Here is a 23,662-nt window from a genome sequence, read left to right as displayed (position 1 = left end):
TGATCACTCTGGTCCAAGCAGCTTTGTGTGGCAGGAACTCAATTGACCTCACCCAGCTTCCTAATCAGCCCCCTGCCAGCCACATCCATGGATAGAGAGATTTCTGCTCCACACCCTTACTTTGGTGATGGCAGGCAATGGTATGCCAGAGCCGGTGCTCACTGTGTGCCTCTCTTCCCAATCCGTAGCCCATGATGTCCCACTGATAGCTTCAAATCAGCCACAGCTAGAGCATTTACACCAGGGAAATTGGCAATGGTGGGCAATCAGGGCTTTTTTATATTTCCTGGGGAACAGGATGTTAAGTGTTCACCAGCACACATATAAGCACACATGTGTTGCATGTGAAGCAAGACAGGCGAAGAAGGAAACAGTCTATGTTCCCCAGGAGGCAGCCGGACTGCAGAATGCCCCAACCCGCCATTCACCCAGCAGATGCACACCAGTACCAGGCACCATGCTTAAGATGAAGGCATCATGTCATTTTTCATGTCAGCAACACCAGGAGGGAGGGTGGAGATCCCCATTTTACAAATGAGCTCAGAGAAGTTATGCAGCGCCTTCGAAGCCACACAGCACAAAGTGGCAGAGTGGGGACAGCAACCTGAGTGGCTGTGACTCCCATAATCCTGCTCTCAAGGAAGGTGGGATGGGAAATGTACGCAGCCTGTTCACAAGAGAGGGCAGCCCCCTGCTGTCCTCACACATGGATGAGGCTTGGCGTCGAGGCCACCTTTGATTTCCTGGTCAGGGCTATAGGGGATTGGCGGTGTCTTCTGGGATGTCACTATGAGATGAGCAGGGAAGAGGTTCCACTCTTTCTCCTCCAGATTCCAGGATGTCCTGGGGGCTCCTTCTCAAACTGTGCACCAAGGCCTGGGCTAGAGACCCCACCTGCCCCTTGGAGTTTCAGGCTGCCTTCCTCCTCCTGGGTTCCTTAGACCCAGCAGCGGGCTGATCGGCCGATCGCAGAGTATCCAGTATCCCCACAAGGAGGCCTAGAAGATGCAAAGGAGTCCAGGGAGCCCGGCCCGCTGCCCTGAGCCTACTGAGAAGAAGGGGAGTTTAGGTAATAGAAGCCGCTTTCCCCTAGATGAGAGGAAGAAAGGTCAGGGCCTAGGCCTACTCCACTCTCAGCTGTCAGGCAAATGGATGGTTTCAATCCCAGGCTGCAGAGACCTCTAGGATGCAGTCACACCTCCTCACCACAGCCAGCCAGCACCAACACTCCAAGACCTCTGCCTCCCCTCCACCGGCCTTCCCTGCTGCCCTGCTGGTCTCGCGCTCTGCCTCTGTGCATCTTCCCGTCCCTCCCTTTTGTGACTTTACTTCTCCTTCCTCCTCCTTCCTGTCTGTCTTTTCTCCCACCCCCCACACTGTCCCTGAACCTTCCCCCACATAGCCCCCAGGCCTCTCAGAGGTCAGGCATCTGTCGGCAATCGTCTCTTTAGCACTGCCTCTGTCCCAGGAATGCTCTTTTCCTGGTCCCTGCCTTGCCCAGTGCCACCTTCCTCAGAATCATGGACAGCTGTGTCTCCCTGCCACCAGCTATTTAATGCCACTCCCCTTCCCCCAGCAGCAGACCCGCTCTTTTTTTTTTTTTTTTTTTTTTTGAGACGGAGTCTCGCTCTGTCGCCCAGGCTGGAGTGCAGTGGCGCGATCTCGGCTCACTGCAAGCTCCGCCTCCCGGGTTCACGCCATTCTCCTGCCTCAGCCTCCCGAGTAGCTGGGACTACAGGCGCCCGCTACCACGCCCGGCTAATTTTTTGTATTTTTAGTAGAGACGGGGTTTCACCGTGTTAGCCAGGATGGTCTCGATCTCCTGACCTCGTGATCCACCCGCCTCGGCCTCCCAAAGTGCTGGGATTACAGGCGTGAGCCACCGCGCCCGGCCCAGACCCGCTCTTGTATCTGCTTTTTGATCCTCATTCATTCATTACACATGCATTCATTCCTTCAGCAAGGATGGACTGAGTCTCTCCTACCAGCCATTGCACTGCACTGTCCCGTGGTTGCTGAATAAAAGTGCAGACATCCCCAGGCTTTCTAGGGGCTTATTGGAAGGAGAGTGGGAAGGAGGAGGAGGAAGAGGAGGAGAGGAGGCGGGGAAGGAGGAAGAGGAGGAGGAGCAGGGAGCAGGCGGAGCAGAATGGCGTCTTGGCTGCAAGCGGAGGTGCAGATGTTGCCGCATCACTGTGCTTTTCCTGCTGCCGCATTGTGTTTGGAAAGTGATGAATTTCAGCACCAGCTAATTAGTCTCTAATTAGCAAGTGGAGTGTAAACAATCACAACAGATGGGGGAGAAAAGGCATTAGCAATAATGACCCTTCTTTGGGGGCAGAGTCTCAAAGAGGCACTTCCTTGAAGGAGCTGGAGGGCAGGCTGAAGGGGCCTGCTGGTGACAGGGAACCTGGCGAAGACAGAGAGAGCTGCAAGAAAGGTGCTGGTGATGCCCAAGTGGGTTCCCCAATTTGTCTGGGGGAGGTGGGGGGGTGGGGGGGTGGGGGAGGGCCCTTTCTGGGAGCCTTGCTGGCCCACCTGTAGCTGGGTGTGGTCCAAGTGGCAGCACAGAGCGTTTTGGAACCTGAGTCTTGGAGGTGGAGAGGACCTCCCTGTGCCAGGGAAGTGATGGTGGGCAGTAGTGATGATCTGGAGCTAGGCATTTCCCCTAGAGGGCCTCAGGGCCTGTGTCCAGGGACGTGGGGTGTCCCAGACTGTTTGCACTCTTGCTGGGACACAAACCTGTGTGGCTGGCCACTGCCCAATGACCAGACAGACTGCCAGGGGATGTGCCCGCCAGCTCTGAGGATGTCATTCCTCCAGGCTCGGCAACCTGCCTCTGAATCCAGGCCAAGCCACCGTGCCAGTCGGCCCCGGGGCCCCAGAGTGTGGCCTGGCTGCACGCCCACCTGTGTCCTTGGCTGCAGGACCAGGGATGCTGAGGAATGGGGTCAGGAGGCAGTGACTGGCACATCCCGCCAACACGTACCAGCTGAAGGGGATACCGATGAGGGGACCTCTCTGGGCCTTGCTTGATGGAGCGCTGCACTGCCTGCGTCCCGTAGGGGCATGAGGGTTACACAGAGGGCTGAACAGAGAGACTCTGAGAAAGGCAAGAGCAAGATGGGCATCCGAGGAACGGCTGGAGAGGAAGAGAGAGAAAGATGGATCCTGAAAGGGGAGAGGGGCCCTTTGATGTTTATACTCATCTTTATTAAATGCATTTATTAAGTGCCTGTCTGGGTAAACCGCTGTGCCGAGGGCCACAATAGAGTTAACTGCGCTGTGCCCTGCCCCTGGGAAGCCTGTGACTGAAGACAGACACACTAACCACCCTTTCAGGCCCAGGCCTCGTGGGGCCATGGCCACGGTGAGATGAGACTTCCTTCCTGTCTGGGATGCAACTAAGCCCCGCTGCATGCCCCAGCTCTGGTGGGACAAGAGAGAGCCTCCAGCCCCCCCGTTTCCTTGGAAATGCTGTACCCTTTGCGGCTGCCATTACAGGCCTAATTAACAGGCTTGTTTGTCTCATCAGTCTGGCAGTCCACGTTGATAAGAAGGGCAATTTCATTGTCTGGCAACGTCATCACAGCCCTGGCAACTTGTTAGCTAAATTGGTTGCATCCGCCCTGGCTCCTGGAGGAAGTGGCTCTCTCTGAAGGACAGTACTCTCCTTAGCCTCCTCCCCTGCCACCTGACTCTGGGGCCTGGGAGGCAGCCGGCACCTTTTCTTCGCAGCCCAGGCCCCCTGTTTGCAGAAGTGATCCAATTTCACTCTAGGCCTGGGGTGGAGTGTGGGATGTTCACTCAGCAGACACACGATGCGGGCCTACTGCGTGGCAGGGTCAAGGCAAGGCCCTGGAGGTGGGAATGGACAGACAGGGACCTTGCTCCTGTCTAGCCCAGAGTTTCTCAGCCTCAGCACAGTTGACATTCCGTGCTGGATCGTTCTTGGTGGGGGGTGGGTGGGGGGGCTGTCCTGTCCACTGTAGGACATTTAGCCTGGCCTCTACGCACTAGACACTAATAACATCCCCCTCCCTCCAGTTGTGACGACCAGAAACATCTCCGGACATCGCCAGGGGTCCCCCGGGAGCTGGGGGCAGGAGTACAGAATGACCCCCCTTGAGAACATCTGGTCTCTAGAGAGAGATGAATGCATAGAGATCATTGTAATGCACCACGATGGAGATTAGAAGGCGCCGATAGGTACAGGCACCTCAGCCACTCTAGGGCTAGACTGGCAGTGTCCAGGAGAAGCTGGTGGGTGGGCACAGGCCGCAGGCATCAGGCAGTGGATTGACAGGAGTGAAGGCCTGGGGGAAAGGGTGTGTGGTTTGTGAGGAAACCACAAGTTGTTAAGCCCTTCCATGGAGTCAGTATTTCCAGAATTTCCACCATGTCTCTGGTTCAGTGACAAAAAGAGCTATGTGTTCCCCATTGAGGAGTATTTTATCCTGTATGCAATGGAGTGCCATTGAAGGAATTTGAACAGGAAGCACATGGTTAGAAATACCTTTAATTAAGTAGATTGGGCTAATGACTGGCGGCTGGGAGGCGATAAGGGCCTGGCAGATGGAATCTAGATCAGAGATGGGGCAGGGGTGGCTTGCCAGTTTAAGGAATACTTAGCAGGTGAACCCAGCAGGACTAATTTGTTAGTTCAGAAAATATTTATTGAATGCCAACGGTGGACCAGACGCCGTGTTATGCACCAGAGCTGGAACAGGCAGCTGGGCTCACAGGGCCTGGGGGTGAGTGGGTGGTCAGAGGTGGGGGAAGGGCAGAGAAGAATCCAAGGATGGCACTGTTATTTCTGGATTGGATGACTGTACAAACAAGACCGCTAAGTATATGAGAAAATTACGGTACCTCTACAAGCTTGCAGAGACCAGAGCTCAGCTGTGGATATTTTAAACTTTTGAGCATGTTGGAGGTCATCAAAATACAGTTGACTTATTCAGGCAAGAAATCAGGGTTAAAGATCTGGGAGGCATTCACATCCAGGCCATAGCTAAAAGCAGAAAAGAAAAGCAGCTGTACTTTCCAAGGGATGAGGGTGGGAACGAGGAAGATCAGAGCAGAAAGCTGGAAACATCAACATTTCAGAACCACAGGAGGAAGGCAGGGAAGGAAAGGCGGGAAAAGGAGGAGGACTAGGAGAAGGTGGTGGAAACCAGGGTTACAGAGTCAGGAAGTGAGTGACTGGCATAGTCAGACACCCCAGAGAGATCCCTCAAGCCTCCCTGGGGCTGGTGATTAGGGAGAGTCTTATGCCCCTTGTCAGAGAACACAGACGGGGTCCCCTTTTCCTATGGGTTTGTAGCTAGATGCTCTACTGGGGCCACAAGGGGCATGGTTGTTCTCACTAATAGATGCTCAAAATGATTCCCTTCTGAAAATTAACATGGTGCCGTGACATTTGTTAAGGCCATCATGGGGAGAAGGTTGGAGAATGCCAGGGGTAATTGAGACTGTAAGACCAGGTGAAAGGGATGCATGTGGTAGTGCCATTTGGACATCATTGCTCCCACCCAACCAGCAGTACAAGCTACACCCCTGCAAGGGGCTTACAGCCCCTACCATTGTATATAGGGTCCTTGTATATAGGGTGTTCTGTGGATCCTAGGGAGGTGATATGGTTTGGCTCTGTGTCTCCACTGAAATCTCATCTCAAATTGTAATCCCCAGGTGTCGAGGGAGGGACTTTGTGGGAGGTGATTGGATCATGGGGACGGTTTCCCCCATGCTGTTCTCATGATAGTGAGGGAGTTCTCATGAGAGCTGATGGATGACTTTATAAGTGTTTGGTAGTTTCCCCTGCACTCTCTCTCTCTCCTGCTACCACGTAAGACGTGCCTTGCTTCCCCTTCGCCTTCTGCCATGATTGTAAGTTTCCCTCGGCCTCCCCAGCCATGCAGAACTGTGAGTCAATTAAACCTCTTCACTTTATAAATTACCCAGTCTCAGGCAGTATCTTTATAGCAGTGTGAAAATGGACTAATGCAGGAGGGGACTGTCATAAACAGTTGCCAGAGAGGAGACAAGAAGCTAGAGCAAAGCATAAAGAAGCTAGCTGTCCCATTCTTCAGGTATGGGTTCGACTGGAATGCAAGATGTGGAAGGGTAGTTTTGCCCCCTTCCTTCCACCTTGCCCATGTCCATAGAGAATTTCACTCAACCCCACTGGGCAGCAGGAATGGGTCCTGCATTAAGGACATCTCTCCCACTACCGTGTTAACAACTCTATGTGTTTCCTGCGGCTGCCATAACAAATACCACAAACTGGGTGACTCAAGTAACAAAAATGTATCATCTCAGAGTTTTGGGGCACAGAAATCCAAAGTAAAGGTGTCAGTCCAGCGGGTTCCTTCTGGAGGTGCTGAGGGAGGACCTGTTCCATGCCTGTCTCTAGCTTTTGGTGTTTGCCGGCAGCCCTTGGTGCTCTTTGACTTGTGGATATATCACTGCAATCTCTGCCTTTGTCTTCCCATGGTCATCTTCCCCGTGTGTCTCTGTGGCTTCACCTGGTCTTCTTGTAAGGGCACTAGTCATTGGATTTAAGGCTCATTCTGATCCAGTATGGCCTCATCTTAACAGGAAGAATTACACCTGCAAGGTCTCTATTTCCAAATTAAGGTCCCATTCTGAGGTTCCAAGTGGAAATGAATTTTGGGGAACGCTACTCCACCCAGTGCCCTGACCTAATTTGCCTATGGCTTATTAACAAGGCAGCCTTGTTAATAATCCTAGCCTACCTTGTTTAATAATCATTCCACTCTTTATATTGAAGGTGCTACCTCCATTTCAGATGAGAAAATTGAGGCACAGAGGGCTAAGGTGGCCTTTCCAAAGTCTCCCAGTCCCCAGTGGTGGAGGCAGACCCGAGTGAAATCTCTGTTTTCCAGCCTGGTCCTCCCTCAGCTGTCCTCAGCCTCGGTACTGACTGTAGGACTCCCCGGTCCCCACTCATGCATGCTTTTCGCTCATTACAGACGAAACCACCTCCTCTCTTCCCAGAATCATCTTTCTTCTGGACAAGGAAATAGTTTCCCCATATGACAGAAAAGAAAGCTAAGCCCCTAAAGGAGGTATTTACAGAAGGCTCAGGTAGCCAAAATGGTGTAAGAGGACTCAAGAAAGACAGAAGAGGGGGCAACAATGAGAAGACCTTGTGAGAGCCACCAGAAGGAGCTGCAGAAGCTGGGCAGAGCTCAGGGACCTCAAGGATGGCAGAGGTGCAGGGGCGAGGCCTGCTCCCCTGGCTCCTTGCACCTGTGTCGGTGCCATAGTCCAAAGGGTAATGGGTGTATTGATTGGTCCGTAAGTTATCTGTGCCTGGGGATGGCCAGGGGATGCTCCTGTCACCCGGAAATAAAAGCTTCGACCATCAGGGAATAAATGCAGCGGGAGCAGATGAGCCATAGAGAGATTGATCTGCTGTACTGGATGGCGACCCTGCAGTGTCAAAGAGTCAACAGAGAGAAGGAGAGAGATGGAGGAGTGGAAGGCCTCAGCCCCTGGCTTAGGGGATCACAGTGGAGAACAGAGAGCAAGCAGCCCTCACTGTTCACCTGGGGCTTAGTGAGGCAGTAGGTCGCCTTGGGATGACAGCAGGAGCCAAGGACTTGACCAGCCCCAAGTGTGAATCCCTCCACTGCTCGCTCCCAGGTGACCTTGGGCAGATCCTCAGCCTCACTGCGTCGCTGCTTCCTCATCTATTAGAGAAGTGGTAGTGACCTTGGAGGATTGTCATGTGGATTTGGTGCATCGCCTGGGACAACCTGGCACATTGCAAGCTCTTCATACGTGTTGCTTCTTTCACTGCACCTGCACAGACTAGGAATGGGGCTTAGGAACCCAGGATGGGAAAAGAAGCCGGGGAGACTTTGGAGATGTACTCAGCAAAGACTGCCGGGCTCCCTACCGCTTCACTCTCCCCTGTCTCTCTGGGAATTTTGAAAGGTGTGCAGCTCCAGTTCCCCTATATTTGCTAACTGATGGCTCCACACCCCTTCTCTGGGGTCCAGGACTGGCTAGCACCTGAACGTTCCACCTGGGTAACCAGCTGGCCACAACATGCCCAAAACTGGACTTGGCATCTTCTCTCCAAACCAGCTGCGGTGTTTCCATCTCGGTCACCTCGCCCTCACTGCTGACGCTTCCCTCTCCCTCAGACAACCCCCGCCCTCCAATGTAACACAGATCTTCTTGGTTCCACCTCCAAAACAGCTCCACAATCCCCATTCTTCTCACCACCCCCATCGTCAGCACCAGAATCCTAGTGAAAAAGCCACCTCCTCTCCCCTCAGCATCATTTTTCTTCTGGACAGGGAACAGTTTCCACATAGGATGGAAAAGAAAACGAAGTCCACCAAAGGAGGTATTTCTCCCTGGGAGATCGTCTCTGCCCTGGAGTCTTACAGCAGCAGCCTCCAAACTAGACTCTCAGCCGGCACACCTACCTCCTTCCATCCACGCTCCTCTGCACTGCCAGGAGGGGTGCAGAAAACTGCCAGGCTGGCAATGTCACTTCAGGGCCTTCTTATCGGTATTAGGATAGAGCCCTGGAGCCTGGATGTGGCTCACTAATGAGGCCAGTGCAGGCCCTGTGCATTCTTCTCCTGTTCCCTCTTCCTTTCCTCTTCTTGCCATTAGGACTCCAACCATAGGAGTCCCCCTCCAGTTCTGAGCCAGATGTGAATGGGCCAGGCTGTCTTTCCCTCCAAACTCCCTACCCTGCTGTTCCCTCTGCCTGGCTTCTGTCTGCCATAAGGGTGACCTTTTTGAGAGGTTTCTCCTTTGCATTATGCATTCCCACTGCCATCTGCACACCATCCACACCCCTTCCCCCACTCTTGCAGTCCCTGCTTCACGTTGCATTTCTTGGTAGATGCTAAGCTCCATGAGCTCCAAGACTGCATCATCCTGCTCCCCTCCCCCTGTGCAGAGTGACAGTCCAATGCCATTGGATTGATCCGTGAACAAATGACTCACAGGGTCCCCTTCCTCCCTGGAGCTCCCCTGACTGCCCCGCCAATCCTCAGTGGCCCCACTCTTCCCCAAGTGCCCATCCGCCTAGCTCCTGTATCCGCAGTGAGCCCATGCCCGGTGATGCCTCACACCGTTAGTCATCCCTCACAGTGTGAATCCTATCTCTCAGGCCAGCTTGCGAAGGCCTCCAGGCAGGGCCATGTCTACACCTCTTTGTGTTGCCAGGGCCTATAACTGGTGTTCACTGAGCAGGAAAGGTCAACAAGACAAGTCATGACTTGGAGATCCTCTGTGTTGAGGAATTGAGGGTCCTTTATTGCATGCTCATCAAAGATTATTCAGGACCATCCTCAGCTTCATCTTTCCTCACACTGCACGTGACTGTCCTCTAAGAAAGGCTGGAGATGGAGACATAAGTGGGTTTGTGGGGCCTTGGGCTGATCCTGCCACCCAAACAAGCCCTCAGGACACAAATACACACATATGCACACAAACACACACATATGCAAACACACACATATGCACACATACACATGCACACACACACCTATGTACACACACACACGCTCAAAATCTCCAGTGCCTCGCCACCACCCACAGATGACATCCAAGCACCTAGGCATAATTTATAAGCCTAGGACTCTGATCGTCACCATTCATTCATTCATTGATTCATTCAAAACCCAGAAGCCAAGCTGAGAGATACATCTGCATTTTCTCCTCCGAAGCAGATATTAATAAATTATTCCCACCCCCTTCTTTCTCCTCAAAGAGGAACCAGATCAGAGAAGTTACCTGACTGGCCCAAGGTCATGCAGGTCCTAATTGGCAAAGCCAGGGCTTGAATCAGAGTTCATCTCACCCAGGCCTGCTCTTGCGGCCCCTGTGCTGGCCGGCCACATCTCCCCCAACCTTGCAGCCCCCAACCCTGCACCCTCCAGCCCCATCATGCTGAAATAGCTAAAGTTCCCAGAAGCCACCGTTCCTCGCACGCATCCTGGCTTTTCACAAATGACACCGTCTGCCTGTGAGTGTTCCCGACTGCCCCACCTGGCTCGTGCCACTTAGGATGCTCACTGGAGACACCTTCCCCAGGGCCATTACGGCCCTGTAAGCTGTGCCTCCGCAGCAGCCTGATGTATCAAGGGCTTCACTCTGTCGCGCACTTGTCCCACTGCCAAGTGGCTCATCCATCTCCCCTATGAGCCTGGGAGCTCCTTGAGGCAGAGATTTCCTTCTTGCTCACTCTGACATTTTGTGGCACATAGTACATGCTCAAAAAGCATTTGCTGAATGAATGAACTGACCTTTCAGTGAAAGAATGAATGGTTGAAATGCATATTCTGCATTATGGCTAAGAGCTGAGGGCATTTGCATGGGATGGGAGTCAAGGGCACCGAAATCTAGGGGGCAAGGTTGGGGGGATCCTTCTTGGGTAGGCAGGGATGGGGGAGCCAGTGCAAAAGGGAGGGAATTACTTCTAGGATAGGGATGGGATCTTGCGGGGCCGTTTGGAGAGAAGGTTCTGATGCCAGCATTGATCTGAGAAGAGGCAGAGGAGGTGGTGGTGCAGTGAGGAGAGCCACCTCGCCGCCTCCCACAGGCTGCTCAGTGAGCCTCCGGTTCCCATTCTTTCCCCCATTTCCCTCTTCCCTTCTCATTCATCCTATTGACAATCTCACATGGGGCTTTTTTGGACCACGTGTTTTATTCCCTGTCACCAGCCAAGCACCCTATTATATTAATTTATTGTCCTTTCCGATAACTTGTCGCCTTCCTGTAAACTCTCCCTTTCCCTTGCTGGCTTTGTCTATTGCCAAACCCTAGCTACCGGCCTGCCCTCCTGCCTGCTGTGCCCCTGGCCTGGCTAGAGTGAGCAAAGATCTCCTAGGACCCTCCTGGCATTCGCCCCCTCGAGGGCTGCTTCTGGGGCCCTCCCTCTCCCTGTGTCAGTTCCCCATGGAGAGCCTGTCTTGGATCTCACACAGCTGGGGACAAGACCCATGGTTCTCCGGGCTTCTTGCCTCAAAGGCCAGCTCTCGCTTACTCCTTGGTGCCCTGGGGAGGGGTGGGCAGAGACGAGCCTCATCATGCCCTAAAGGGAATGAGGCCCAAAGAAGTAGCCTGGCTGCCCAGGGCCACACAGGCCTAGGAAGGTGAGTCTTGGACAGCCATCCACGGCCTCACCCATGGGATGCATGTGATGGTTTGGCCTTTCCCAGGCAGCCCAAGTCCATGGGAATGATGTGCGCAGAGGCGAGATGGAACCCTTGCTCCTGCCTGAAACGTCTGCATGATTGAGGAGGAAGCACCCAGCGATGGCTCTGTTGCCTTTCCAAACCGCTTCATGCATTGTAGTGGAAGGAGCGTGGGCTTTGGAGATAGACAGCTTGGCATTCCAATCCCAGGGTCTACACTGACCATGTGTGTAACCTGGGTGAAGTCACTTCATGTCTTTGAGCATCAGTGTTCTCATCTATGCAATGGGACAGTCGTGCTACCTGGGCTCAGGGATCACACACAGAGAGCACAGAGGTGCCTGGCCCTCATGACTGCAGACAGGGGTCCTGGGAAGGAGGCCCCCTGCTCCAGTCATGCTAGAGGGAAGAGGGCACAGTAGGTGTGTGACTCTCACATCACTCTGTCTGGATGCGGGTGTCCTGGCAGGAAAAAGGGGAATACAAGGAGCCCTTCATTCTCTGCCTGAGCCCAAGAATACTAAACATCCCATCCACCTTCATCCCCAGCCCACCAGGGGAAGGGCAGGAATTTTAGTTCTGGGAAAGAGGGGAGGCAACAGAAAAAGAAGTGTGAATGGCCGGGGCGGGCAGGGGCCATGTTGGTCTCCTTCCCAGAAAGCTCCAGCCTCTGGGGAAGGGGTTGGAAAGGACCTATCAACACGTAGGCTATCAATCACACTGTGCCTCCCGCCAACATGCCAATCCTGCTGCCCGAGGGTCCCTGCTACACAGAATGTCGTCAGTCACCATTAGCTGAGCTCAGGCCCAACTGCAGAGCAGCTGTCATGACATGATTCTGGGGCCAGGGAGGGCAAATGGAGGCCCAAGCGTGGAGAAGTGGCCAGTAGGAATGAGAAGCGATAGGTCAGAGGGATGCAGGGGCAGGTAAGGGATGATCACAGAGCCTGGAAATGAGAAAATCCCTTTCATTCATTCCCTTGCTCAATGTCCACTGAGGTCCTATTCTGTGGAAGACACCAGATTAAGGACTGAAGGTACAGAAATGACCAAGATGTACCAGGTCCAGTAAGGCTCTCAGAAGTTTAGGGCTGTCGTGATGGACATGTGAGCATACAAGAGGGGGCTCGCTTCTGCTGGGGCAGCATCTGGGAAACCTGCATAGAGAAAAGGGCTCTGCGCAGTGCTGGCCTGTTATTTGGGGGGTGCAGGTGAGGGGGTGGTTCCATTTGCTGCTATAAGAAAGTACCGCAACTGGGTGGCTGCAAACAACAGAAATTTCTTGTCGCGCAGTTCTGGAGGCCAGTAGGCTGAAATCAAAGTGCCAGCAAGGCCATGCTCCCTCTGCAGTCTGTAAGGGAAATCCCATCCTTGCCTCTTCTGGTTTCTGGGGCTGCTAGCGATTCTGGCGTTCCCATGCCGGCAGCTACATTGTTCCCATCTTCACCTGTCTTCACGTGGCCATCTTCTCCTTGCGTCTTTTTCATCAGTCATGTGGGATTAGAGTCCCCTCTCATGACCTCATCTTAACTTGATTACTTCTGCAAAGACCACTTCTATAATAAATAAGATCACAACCACGGGTATCCAGGGTTAGGACTTCAGTGCAATTCAGCCCTTAATATGGGGTATAGCAGAAATCCATGAAGAGCAGTCCACAGCACCAGCCCTCCCCTCATCAAGAGGGGAAGCTTGGTCTCTCTCGGGGAAGAGAGGCTCTCCTGGCATAACCAGACATCCTCAAAAAGGCCCAATTGCAGAGCCTAGACTTGGAAGGGGACAGCAGGTGACTGTGAAACCTTCATGCCCATTTTAACAGATGGAAAAAATGAGGCCAAGAGCTATCAAGTGAGACAGAGTGACTTGGTATCAAAATCTAGCTCCAATTCTCCCTTGGTCTCTTCTGCATCGGTTTTCCCGTCTGCCAGCAAGAGAGGTTGGGCTAGATGAGTTCCACAGATGCTTCCCACTAGAGAAGCTAAGAAGCTGCGGCAGCCACAGCCGGGACAGGGCCTGGCCTCCAGCCCAGGGCTTTCCCTGATGTCCAGCCTCAGCTGCCTCTTCCTGCCTCATCCCACCCACAAGAGGAGCTGGGGACCAGAGACAGAGACACAAACTCCATTTGAATGTGAACCTTGGCACCATGGAGATGCTCAGGGTGAGCCCAGTCTGCTTTCTCATTAGTATGAATTTCCTTCTGTTTCTGTCTCACTCCTCTTCCCTGGTATCAGCTGCTGGCCCCAGGTTCCTCCAGAGAGGAGCGGGGGTGGGTGGGGTGGTGCTGATTAGATCTGAGGACATGACATTGAGCGAGAGAAGCAAGGGGAGCTGCTGACCTCCCTGGGTGGATAACCATCAGGAGGCGGTAGCAGAGTCCACATACCATCACCTTCTCCTGCAGATGTTGGTTCAGCCACCTTTCCTATACCACAGATGGGCTATGTATTTTCAAAGCAGAAGAGCAGAGACGGCAGAGAACCCCAGCTGGTTCCCAGGCGAGGATAATGAATACAGTCCCCTGGAATGTGGGGGCCTGCCGCCTGTCGCTCCCCACCACCAACTGCCCCCCTTCAGCAGACTCCTCTGCTTCCCCAAGCAGGTGGGCCAGGCTGTTGTCTGGGAATGCCACCTGCCACCAGGCACATGAGCAGCCAGGCCAGGATGAGGTGGGCAGCAGAGGTGGCTGCAGCCTGGGGCAGGGGTCAGCACAGCATGTCTCCTGCCTGCCTTTGGGGCAGCCCATCCGCCCACCCTGGAGCTCCGCCAGAGCAAAGCCCTGCCTTCTCTCTCCGGGGCACTCAGAGTTGCACACTCTGGGTTGGTCTTTGATGACACCGGGCTTGTGGAAGGAGCAAAAAAACAAACCTTTAATGTGGACCTGCAACACCATCCATTCCACTTCCATTATGTAATCTTGGGAGTCACTCAACTCTGCAAGCCTCAGTGCCCTCCTCTGTAAAGTGAGGCCGTGAATAGTTCCGACTCCACAGCATTGCTGTGTGGTGCAAATAAGAAAATGAACTTGACGCACCAGCACGAGGCCTGGCACCTGCCTGGTTCCTATGATCTCTGTGTGCCAAGCCCTCAGCCAGGCAAAGTGTCCCCGGGTTTTTCTCCAGTTCTACAGCATTGAATCCTAACAAAACCCAGCAAGGGAGGTGTCACAGGACTTCCTGGTACGCGCCAGGAGACTGTGGCTCAGAAAACAGGTGTTGACTCTGTCTCGAGCAGTCTGTAAATGTGGAGTTGGGGCTCACCCCCGCCCCCGACTCCCATCCTGTAGCAAAACCAAGGCCTTCTGTCATTGCAAATGGCCTGCAAACTTGAGAGTGATTGGAAATGCATCCCCACCCTCCAGAACCCAGAGGAGACCCAGCGCCTGAGCCCACACATGGGAGAAGCTCCTGAGTACAGGCAGGGCAAGGGCGGGAGGCAGGAAGGCAGGAGCCAGATGATGGATTAGCACAGGAAGGAGCACAGCACCTGGAGCTTTTTAATCTTCTTCCCAAGAACTGCATGGGGCTGGCAGGGAGAGGAGGGGAAGTAGGAGGCCACGCGACACCTGGCACCGATTGTATGTTTTTTATTTTTTTTTATTTTTTTGATGGGGGTAAGATTTGCATGACATAAAATTAGCCAATTTAAGACTGACTCATGCCTTAATCCTAGCACTTTGGGAGGCCGAGGTGGGTACATTGCTTGAGTCCAAGAGTTCGAGATCAGCCTGGGCAACATGTCAAAACCTCATCTCTACTAAAAATACAAAATATTAGCCAAGCATGGTGGCACGCGCCTGTGGTCCCAGGTACTCGAGAGGCTAAAGTGGAGGATCACTTGAGCCTGGGAGTTCAAGGCTACAGTGAGCTATGATTGCACCACCACACTCCCGCCTGGGCAGCAGAGCGAGACCCTGTCTCAAAAAAAAAAAAAAAAAAATCATTTTCAAGTGAGCAATTCAGTGGCACTTAGTACATTCACAATGATGTACAACCACCACTGAGTTCCAGAATACTTTCGTCACCCCAGAAGGAAGCCTGTACCCACTCACAGTCACTCCCCATTCCCCTCTCTCCCAACCACCTGCCAATCACCAATCTCAGCCCTATCTCTATGGATCTACCTACTCTGGATATCTCATATAAATGGCATCATACAATAGTTGACCTCTTATTTAGTTTGATGGCAAGAGGGGGAAGGAGCTGCGGCTGGAGCCCCTCCAGGCCCTGCCTGAAGCTTCTGCTTCTGGGGAAGTTTCTAGATGCTCAGAGGGAGCAGCCCAGTCTGCCCTAGACCTTTGTTTGCCTCCCTCCATGGGGCTCCGCTGTGTAGTGGACTGGGTGCCGGTGGTCCTGGGCTTTGATCTCAGCTCAGCAGCTGATGCAGAGTCCCCAGGGAAGCTGCTGCACCTCTCTGGGCCCCGGGGGTCTCGTCTGTGAAGCGAGCGGTTGAACTTGTGGGTCCCTGTTGCTGCTTTTGCACCCCCCACTACTCCGAATAAGTTCTGAGGAGAGACGGCACTCCCTGTGGTAGAGACAAAGGGCCACTGCTGATCGGAGGGGAGGAGGTCCAGAAGCTCCTTCTAAAATGGAAAGAAAGAGAGGGGAAGTGGCCTTGACCTTGGTCCAGCAAGGGGCAGTGGGCCACCAGACCTCGTGGTTTCTCTGCCAACCATGAGAGCCAGTAAAAGGGATAAAGAAGGTGACCGGGGCAGGAGCAGAGCCCAGTGTCCAGGGGTGCACAAGGGCCTGCTTCCCTCCAGATTGGGTGCAGCCCCAGATGGGTGACACCAGGATGGCCGTGGGCCCTAGGAGTGACTGGGGAGGAGGCCGCGTGTGTGTGGTGTGTGCTGGCCGGCAGGCATGTGCAGGCTTCTGTGTATAATCTGGCTTGTAAATTGCTCAGGGACTGTAACTGCGGAAAGGGCCATAGAGCCGCGTGGTGTTATTATTTATGATAAAGCACAGAGGTGCCTGCCAGGGACTAGAATGGGCTGAGCACTGCGTGCAGGATGGACGGCAAATTGAACTCCAATTTTCCGCTCGGCAGTCTTTGTTACACGCCACAAAGCGCTGGTACACCGGGGTCACCAGCCTGATGAATGTGTGTTCTTCTTCAGCGGTGGCTCCATCTCTCAGCCTCCGTGCAGAGAGCGACTCGTGCTTTGTTTTTTCCTCCCTGCGGGGCCCAGCCTTGGAATCTGTTCCTGGGCTCCAAACGCAGCCTGGACAGAGGGGAGGTCAGAGGCCTTGCATGGAGGCAGGCGGCTATGGGTTCAAAACCCAGCTCTGCCACTGACACACATGTGACTGGGTACCTCTCTCATCTGAGCTTCAGATGAGAGAAATAAAAGAGAAGTCCTCATAGCACTCCCCTAAGGAGGCTGGGAGGATTAAATGGTTAAACACGCGCTGCTCAGTGTGGAGTAGGCCTTTAACAAATACCCATCTTTCCTTCTTGTCCCTGGGCTGAGCAGCCTCGCCCTGAAGCCAGGAAATTGAGGAGAAGCCCCTGAAATTGGGCAGACAGGCCCCGTCTGGGGGTGGTGAGGTCAAGCCCCTAAGGACACCTGCTGTCCAGCTCAGCCCTCTTTATTCAATATTGGGAAACCAATGCTGGTGTTAAGTCAGAGCCACTGCCCCTAGCTCCCATCTTCCCCTGACTTCCATCTCTCCCTCCTCTTAGGTGATGGCCCGTCTCCAAGGGTGGGCAAGAGGAGGAACAGGGGCTGCCCCTGGGAAGCATGCCAGCCAGAGCTCTGGGGTGCTGGTCCTTCCTCACGGCACAGCCTTCCGTGCCCTGCATCTGGTGGCACCATCGTTGACCAAGGAGGTAGACACTGGAGACCCCCAGGCTGTGGGTTCTTGGACGCATCCCTGGTCCTATGAGTCCTCGCTCTGGGCTCCTGCAGACCTGTAGGAAGACAGTGTCTCTTTGTCACCAGAGTCCCCAGGCTTAGGGGATGGGCAGAAGAGTGGTACCTGCATGGTGGACAAAGTCACCTGTGAGAAGGGTGCCAGAGGTGAGGCAGAGCTGAGTCTCATGAAGCCACCCAGGCCGGCCAGGCCATTGATCAATTTCTAGGGCGTCTCAAGTCTCAGCTGTAAAACTGGAGAATTGCTCCAAGCATGCTGTCCTGCCTTGGGGTCACTGAGGGGAAGAGGACTGTGGTCCATGTAACACCATCGGGCTTCTTGGGAGGAATTCCAGGAGTTAGTGAATATTTTATTATCGCCACTTTTATAGCTCAAATGAATCTGAATACACTAAAATGATACTATCACCGTTAGGCCAAAACATTCTAATCGATGGTATAAGTTTAATCTCTGAACCCTCCAAGGGAAATGTAAGAAAGAGCCCCCTTCCCCTCTGTTAACTGCAAAATAAACCTATTGGAAATGAGAACCGTCTTTTTTCCATGCAAGGTTGGAGGTGCTTTGGCCCTGTTTACCTGTGTGGTTCAAACAAGAGGCCCCGGCTATGAGATGGGCTTGCAGAGGCTGCACCAAGCCAAGATGAGGAATAATAACAGCCTTCTTTTCAAGGGCTCTTTCTCTGTACCAGGCACTGGTTGAAGCACTTACCCCTTTCCATAGGCCAACGAGGGAGGCACTGCTATCCCTATTTTTCAGGAGAGGTGCAGCAGAGTTACAGAATGATGCCCAGGGAAACACAGCTTGTGAGTGGCAGAGTCCACTGGGTTTGAACCCAGGTGGTCCCATTACAGGGCCCGGTAAGGTCATCCCCCAGAGGGCTACTCAGCTCTTATAATGTCAGGGCTGGAAGGGAACTTTGTGATCTCCATTCTGGTCCACTCCCAAGAAGGGAGGCACCCGCTGGTCCACAGCAAGTTTGCTTGCCCACTTTCTCATGGATCTGGGCTCTTCTGCAGGCCAGGCTGTTGCCAGGCTCTGGGGCTAGGAAGATGAGGGAGCCCCAGTGTGCCCAGCAGTAGGGGATGTAGCATGGGAATCACCAAGCATGTTGGGAGGGAGGCGATCTCAGGAGTCTGAGGAGGACATCTGAAGAAGAGTTACAGAGGACATGGCATTTGAGCTTTGAAGGAGTGCGGGACAGGAACTAACATGGATTGAAAACCAATATTTTCCTGGTAAAGAAGGAAAGAAAGGGCTCCCCAGGGAAGAGAGTGGCATGGCGCACGTGATGTGTCTGGGAACGACCAGCTACATCCAGCGAGGCAGGGCTCGGACTTCCTTCTGGTTCTCTGCCATGCTGCCTTCTGTGGAATGACGGACAAAGCTTCCTGTAGGCATTGCATGAGTTTCCTGGGCTGCCATGACAAAGTACTATAAGCTGGGTGGCTTTAAACAGCAGAAATCTGTTCTCTCACAGTTCTGGAGGCCAGAAGTCTGAAATCAGGGTGACAGGGGCATGCTCCTTCTGCAGGCTCAACGGGAGGCTCCGTCCTGCCCCCGTCCTAGGCCTGCCTGGTGGCTCCCAGCAGTCCTTGGCGTTCCCTGGCTGGTAGATGCATCGCTTCAGTCCCTGTCTCTGTCTTTACTTGGCTCTTGTCTTCTCCTTGTGTGTCTCTTTCCCTGTGTTTCTTCTCCTCCTACCAAGACACCAGTCACGGAAGGCCCATCCTACTCCAGCGTGACCTCATCTTAACAAACTACATCTCCAAAGACTCGATTTCCAAATCAGGTCACATTCTGAGGTTTTGGGAAGACATGAATTTGAGGGAGACATATTCAACCCAATACAGGCATCACCTAGTCTTGTCCCGCAGATGACTTTATTCAACATCCCTTGGCTTCCATGTTGGGCCTTACTGTCATTCATTTGCCACATATTTCCCAAGCATCTTCTTTGTCTCAGGCTCTGTGCCCAGTGCCAGGGCTATAGAAAAACAGGAGTCTTGGGCCCAGCTCTCCTGGCATCTGTGTGATGTGTTCTGCTTTTCTCTGTGACTTTTTTGGCTGGACGTACCATGGGCTGAGCTCAAGGAGGGCTCAGTGGCAGGCCCAGGGCACACAGCCCTCCTTCCCCAGACTGGCCCCGCCACCCCACTTACGATTCCCTGGGGCCATGTCAAGGCTCAGTTGCACTAGCTGCCCTGGTGGCCAGTGCCCCCCTAATCAGATTAGATGTGTATTCAAACAAATTGATGATCCGTTCCATTAGATGCTTTTCAAACACGCTTCTCTGAGCAAGAAATCCATTCAGGAACAGCTGCAGAGGCCACGGTGTAATTGATGATTGCACCGTCCCAGGCTCCCAACGTCAGAAGGTGCCTGGTTCCTGAAGGTCACTGGCGAGGATTAGACGAAGGAGGGCAAGAGTCTTCTTTCCCAGCTAATGAAGCGCTTGGCATGCAGGCCGCACCGGGGCCAGAGCTGGGCCAGGCATCTGCTAGGATACAGGGAGGAGCATAAATTAGCATCTCATTTGTGGGAGAAGGGAGGAGGAGGGAATCCAAGGGAAGGGGGCTAGGGTGCTCTGGGTCCCTGGCTGGTGAGGCAGGAGCAAGAGGCCTTGCCAGGCATGGGGCTGGGAGAGGGAAGGGACTCGCCAGGAGCCCCAGGCCCTGCAGCCTTTATCAGGCAGCTAGAGTCCCTGCCCCACCTAGCTAGTGTATGACGTGCAGACATTTCTTCTGGAGGGCAGGGGCTGAACAGGGCCACAGCAGCCTCCTCCTGGGCCCTCGGCACCCTGACCAGTACCATCTCCCACCTGGGTTTGACCAACATTGTGGGACCAATCCACGCAGGCGTTTGCAACCCCTCGCCAGGCTCCAGCTGTCTCTACCAGTCCTGACCCTGCTCAAAACCTTATGAGCCATCCCAGGCAAGACCCAATTTTTGAGCCAGCTTGGAATGGCATTGAGGGGGCTGAATTTGGAAGCCTCAGATGTAAGAACTTCAAGAGACTGCGGGCTTCTTAGGGGAATGGTTCTGAGAAGCGGGAAACAGGTGGAATGATCATAACAGCCCCTGCCCCTCTTTCCCCATCTCCTTCCTATGTGGTCACCCCCAATGGTTTGTGTGGCAGAAAGGGGCACCTCTGAGGCTTCAAGCACCGTGGCTCCAACCTCACACACATTAGCTCATTTGATCCTCCTGCAGCCTCTGGGGCAGGAGTTTCCATCTGTTTCACTGATGAGACAGGTAAGGCCCAGGAGGTGAATTTGCATGAGGTCAAACTCTAGTTAGCATGGAAATGGGATGTAAACCCAATTTATCTTCTCCCACTGGGATCTTCAAGCCAGATTCTTGAAAAGGTGGTTCCTCGGGAGCAGGGCTGCAGGGTGGGGTCCCCCAGCTTAGCCCCTTCTTCCCAAGAAGCCCCTAAGGCTCTGGCCTCTGCTTCATTTTACTTGGACCCCGCGCCTGCATGTGTTCATCTTCTGTGCTATTTGACCTCCATTTCCAGGCTTCTCTCCCTGCCCTTTCTTAGCTCATCCACCTGAAACCCTCACCCCCTGGGCAGACCAGTCTCTTCTGGGATATTCTGCCTCCTTATCCTTCTAGCTAATTCGCAGGACTCATTCCCAGCTGGGCTGCCTGTTTCGCCCTCACCCCAGAATCTGGCTCTGGGGCTGTGACATCGCAGGCTGGAGTATGAATGCTGCGTGACCTTTGCTTGTGGAGTCAAAACCAGTTCCCTGAGAGAGGCCACCAACCTCCTTGAATGTCCCCCATCCCTCTCACCACCCCTGGTGCTACAGGTTGGGGTGTGAAGGGTGAGACAGCTTTGGGAAGTCTTATGCTAATAATAGAAAGATCCAGAGCTCTGGAACCTGCCAGATCTTGGTTTATGTCTATGTGGCAGAGTCCAGTTACAGAACCTTTCTGAGCGTTGGTTTTCTCCTATTAAAATGGGGACAATGATAGTGGTTTCCTTGAGATGAACTCAGGCCTCTTAACTAAGATGATGGATGTAAAGTGCTTCATGGATAGAAAGTTCCATGGTTAGTATGGAATAAAGGCAGCAGCAAGACTAGAAGTTTGGAGAGAAGTGAGGTTTGGTGAGAGCAGCCCACCCTGAGCCCCTGCTCCCTCTGACCCCGGGTCCGTCCTGCTCAGGTGTGTGGCCCACCAGGGGTAAGGAGCACAGGTTTCCACCCCTGCACCCATTAGGAGGCCATGGTAATCAGTCCAGGACACGGTCGTGGGGCCAAGACTAGGAGATGGTGGGAGAAAAGTTTGCGAGTCTAGAAATCCCAGCTCCCACCCTGTTTCCAAGCATTCCAGGGAAGCTCGTGATGACTGAGCCCTTATTCTATGCCTGAGAAGAAGCCGCAAAAAGAGAGAGGTTTCTGCATGTTTCAGAGCTGGGAAGGGAGTTTGTCCAGGCTTGGTACTCCCTGCAGCTTGTTCTGGAGGGCAGATGGACATCATTTGGCCAATTAGGTGGCTGGCAGAAGCCATCACCCCCTTCCTCCACCCACCGACCCATTCCCAGCAGAATGGCTCCACGGGAGGTGCGGTTCCCAGGGCTGGGCTGGCTGGGAAGTCAAATCCCCTGAACAGTGAGATGGACACAGCCTGGGGACTCCAGAGAAAGATGACATTATTTTGCAGAGAAGGGGAAAAGTTGAAGTTGAGATTGGCTTCTGTATGGGGCCATTTAGCCTGGAGCCTAGGGAGGACAATGGGGGTATTTAGTGCGAATATCAAGGGAAGATGGCAGTCAGTGACCCCCTGACCTGTTATGGGAAATTACAAGGAAGCCCCGGGCTGAGGCCTCTTGCTGGCCTCTGAAGGCCGCTCTTCATTTAAGCAGCTCAGGCTCTGCTGGTCCGGGACCTCCGAGCCATGTGACATGCCTAAATGACACACAGAGGGTCTGTCCTCTTCCCTGTCATCAATGGGATCACCCTGTGAACAGCTTACCCTGCACACTGACATACACATATGCACATATATACATATATCTGATCATAGATAAGTAATTCATACCTGTGGTCCACAATATCAATGTTACACAAAGGTATAGAGTGAAAAGCTAGTCCCCCAACCCAAGTCCCCGGGCACCCAGATCTCCCTCAAGTGTCACTGGGATCCATTTTTCATGGAGCCACTAGAAAAAGCCTGTGCCAATACAAGCAAATTGATTTTTATACTTGAAGAAGAAAAGCTTCTACGTAAACAGTAGCAGATTATCCACCCTATTCCACGCCTGAGCTTATCCACCCCATTCTTGTTTTTGTCACTTACCAGTAGTTCTCAAAGATCGCTCAGGCGCCGTCTGCTGCACAGAATTCTGTTGTTTGGAGGGACAATCGTTTCTTTAACCAGTGCCCTCTTGATAGGCATTCAGGCCATTTCCAAGCTTTTGCTGTTATAAGCTGAGCCGCTCTGAAGTGCTGTCATTTCACACATGCACAAGTGAGTCTGTGGAGGGTGAATTCCTTGAAGAGTTGGCGAATTGGAGGATGTGTGCATTTTTAGCTTTGATAGCATTGCCAAATTGCTCTCGTAGAGGGCGTACCAAGCTACGGTCCCGCAAAGCTGTCTGCAAGGGTGCCTGTTGCTCTACAAATTCACCAGCCCAGAATATCACACTTTTACATCTTGGCCAATGTGATAAGGGAAAAAATGGTATCTTATTGAATTTTAGTTTTCCTTTCTCTTATCATGAGGCTGAGAATCTTTGTGTGAGTTCCAGGGGCATTTGTAATTCTCTTCTGCGAACTTCATATCCTTTGCCCATTTTTCTATTGGTTTGTTAATCTTTTTCTTACTGATTTGTGGGAACATTTCTATATCAGGAAAATTAGCTCTTTGCCCATGATAACAGTTGCAAATATCTTTCCCCAGTTTGTCATTTGTCACTTCTTTTTGTTTATTAGGGTTTTTTTTTTTCCAGGCAGAATTTCTATGTAGTTGAAGGTATCAGTCTGTTTTATGACCTTTTGGAGCTTGCATAGTACTTAGAAAGTACTTGGTGAGTACATTGCTTTGCCAAGACAGTATATTTTTAAATCTCTGATTTTTTTTCTAGGTCTTTTAGAATATCATTTTTCATGTTTAAAACATTGATCTATCTAGCATTTATTTTGAGGTAAAAGTGCCAGAAAGAGATTCATCTTTATTTTTTTATCCCCAAATGGTTCCCTAGCTGTTTCAAAACCATTTATTGACTAATTGGTGTATTACCCACTGATTTGAAATTCTACTTTCATCATACATTAAATTTCCTCGTATGTATTTGGGTCTATTTCTAGACTCCCGGACTATTTCTTCATCAGTCTATTTTACAAGAAGGCACTGTTTTCATTATTGCAGCTTTGTAATGTAGTTAAATGTCGATGCTAGTTTCCTCTGTTTGCTATACTTTTTCAGAATTTGTTTGGCTATTCTTTCATGGTTGTTGTTTTTATGTGAACTGTAGAATCACTTTGCCTACTTAAAAAAATTCCTTCGTATGTGTATGTGTGTGTGTGTGTATGTGTGTTTGTTTGAGGTAAAGAAAAGTTTAAGAGAATGACATCTTTATAACGTTGATTC

At 52.5% G+C, this 23,662-nt stretch overlaps 1 protein-coding gene and 1 long non-coding RNA gene across 3 annotated transcripts in view; one reads left to right on the top strand and one right to left on the bottom strand.

Moving 5' to 3' along the window:
* Positions 1-23,662, top strand: part of SDK2 (sidekick cell adhesion molecule 2) — a 316,025-nt gene that overhangs the window by 113,107 nt on the left and 179,256 nt on the right. The window lies entirely within an intron of this gene.
* On the bottom strand, positions 13,803-23,316 carry LOC103785211 (uncharacterized). Its single transcript, XR_008621793.2, has 3 exons — positions 22,370-23,316; positions 17,774-19,562; positions 13,803-17,102 (listed from the first exon to the last, which is right to left on the bottom strand). It is a non-coding gene; the product is annotated as an uncharacterized LOC103785211 (long non-coding RNA).

The sequence above is a fragment of the Pan paniscus genome, chromosome 19 (assembly GCF_029289425.2).
Source record: "Pan paniscus chromosome 19, NHGRI_mPanPan1-v2.0_pri, whole genome shotgun sequence".
NCBI classification, from domain to species: domain Eukaryota; kingdom Metazoa; phylum Chordata; class Mammalia; order Primates; family Hominidae; genus Pan; species Pan paniscus.
The sequence above is the reverse complement of the archived record's forward strand: the minus strand, read 5'-3'. Positions and strand labels throughout refer to the sequence as shown.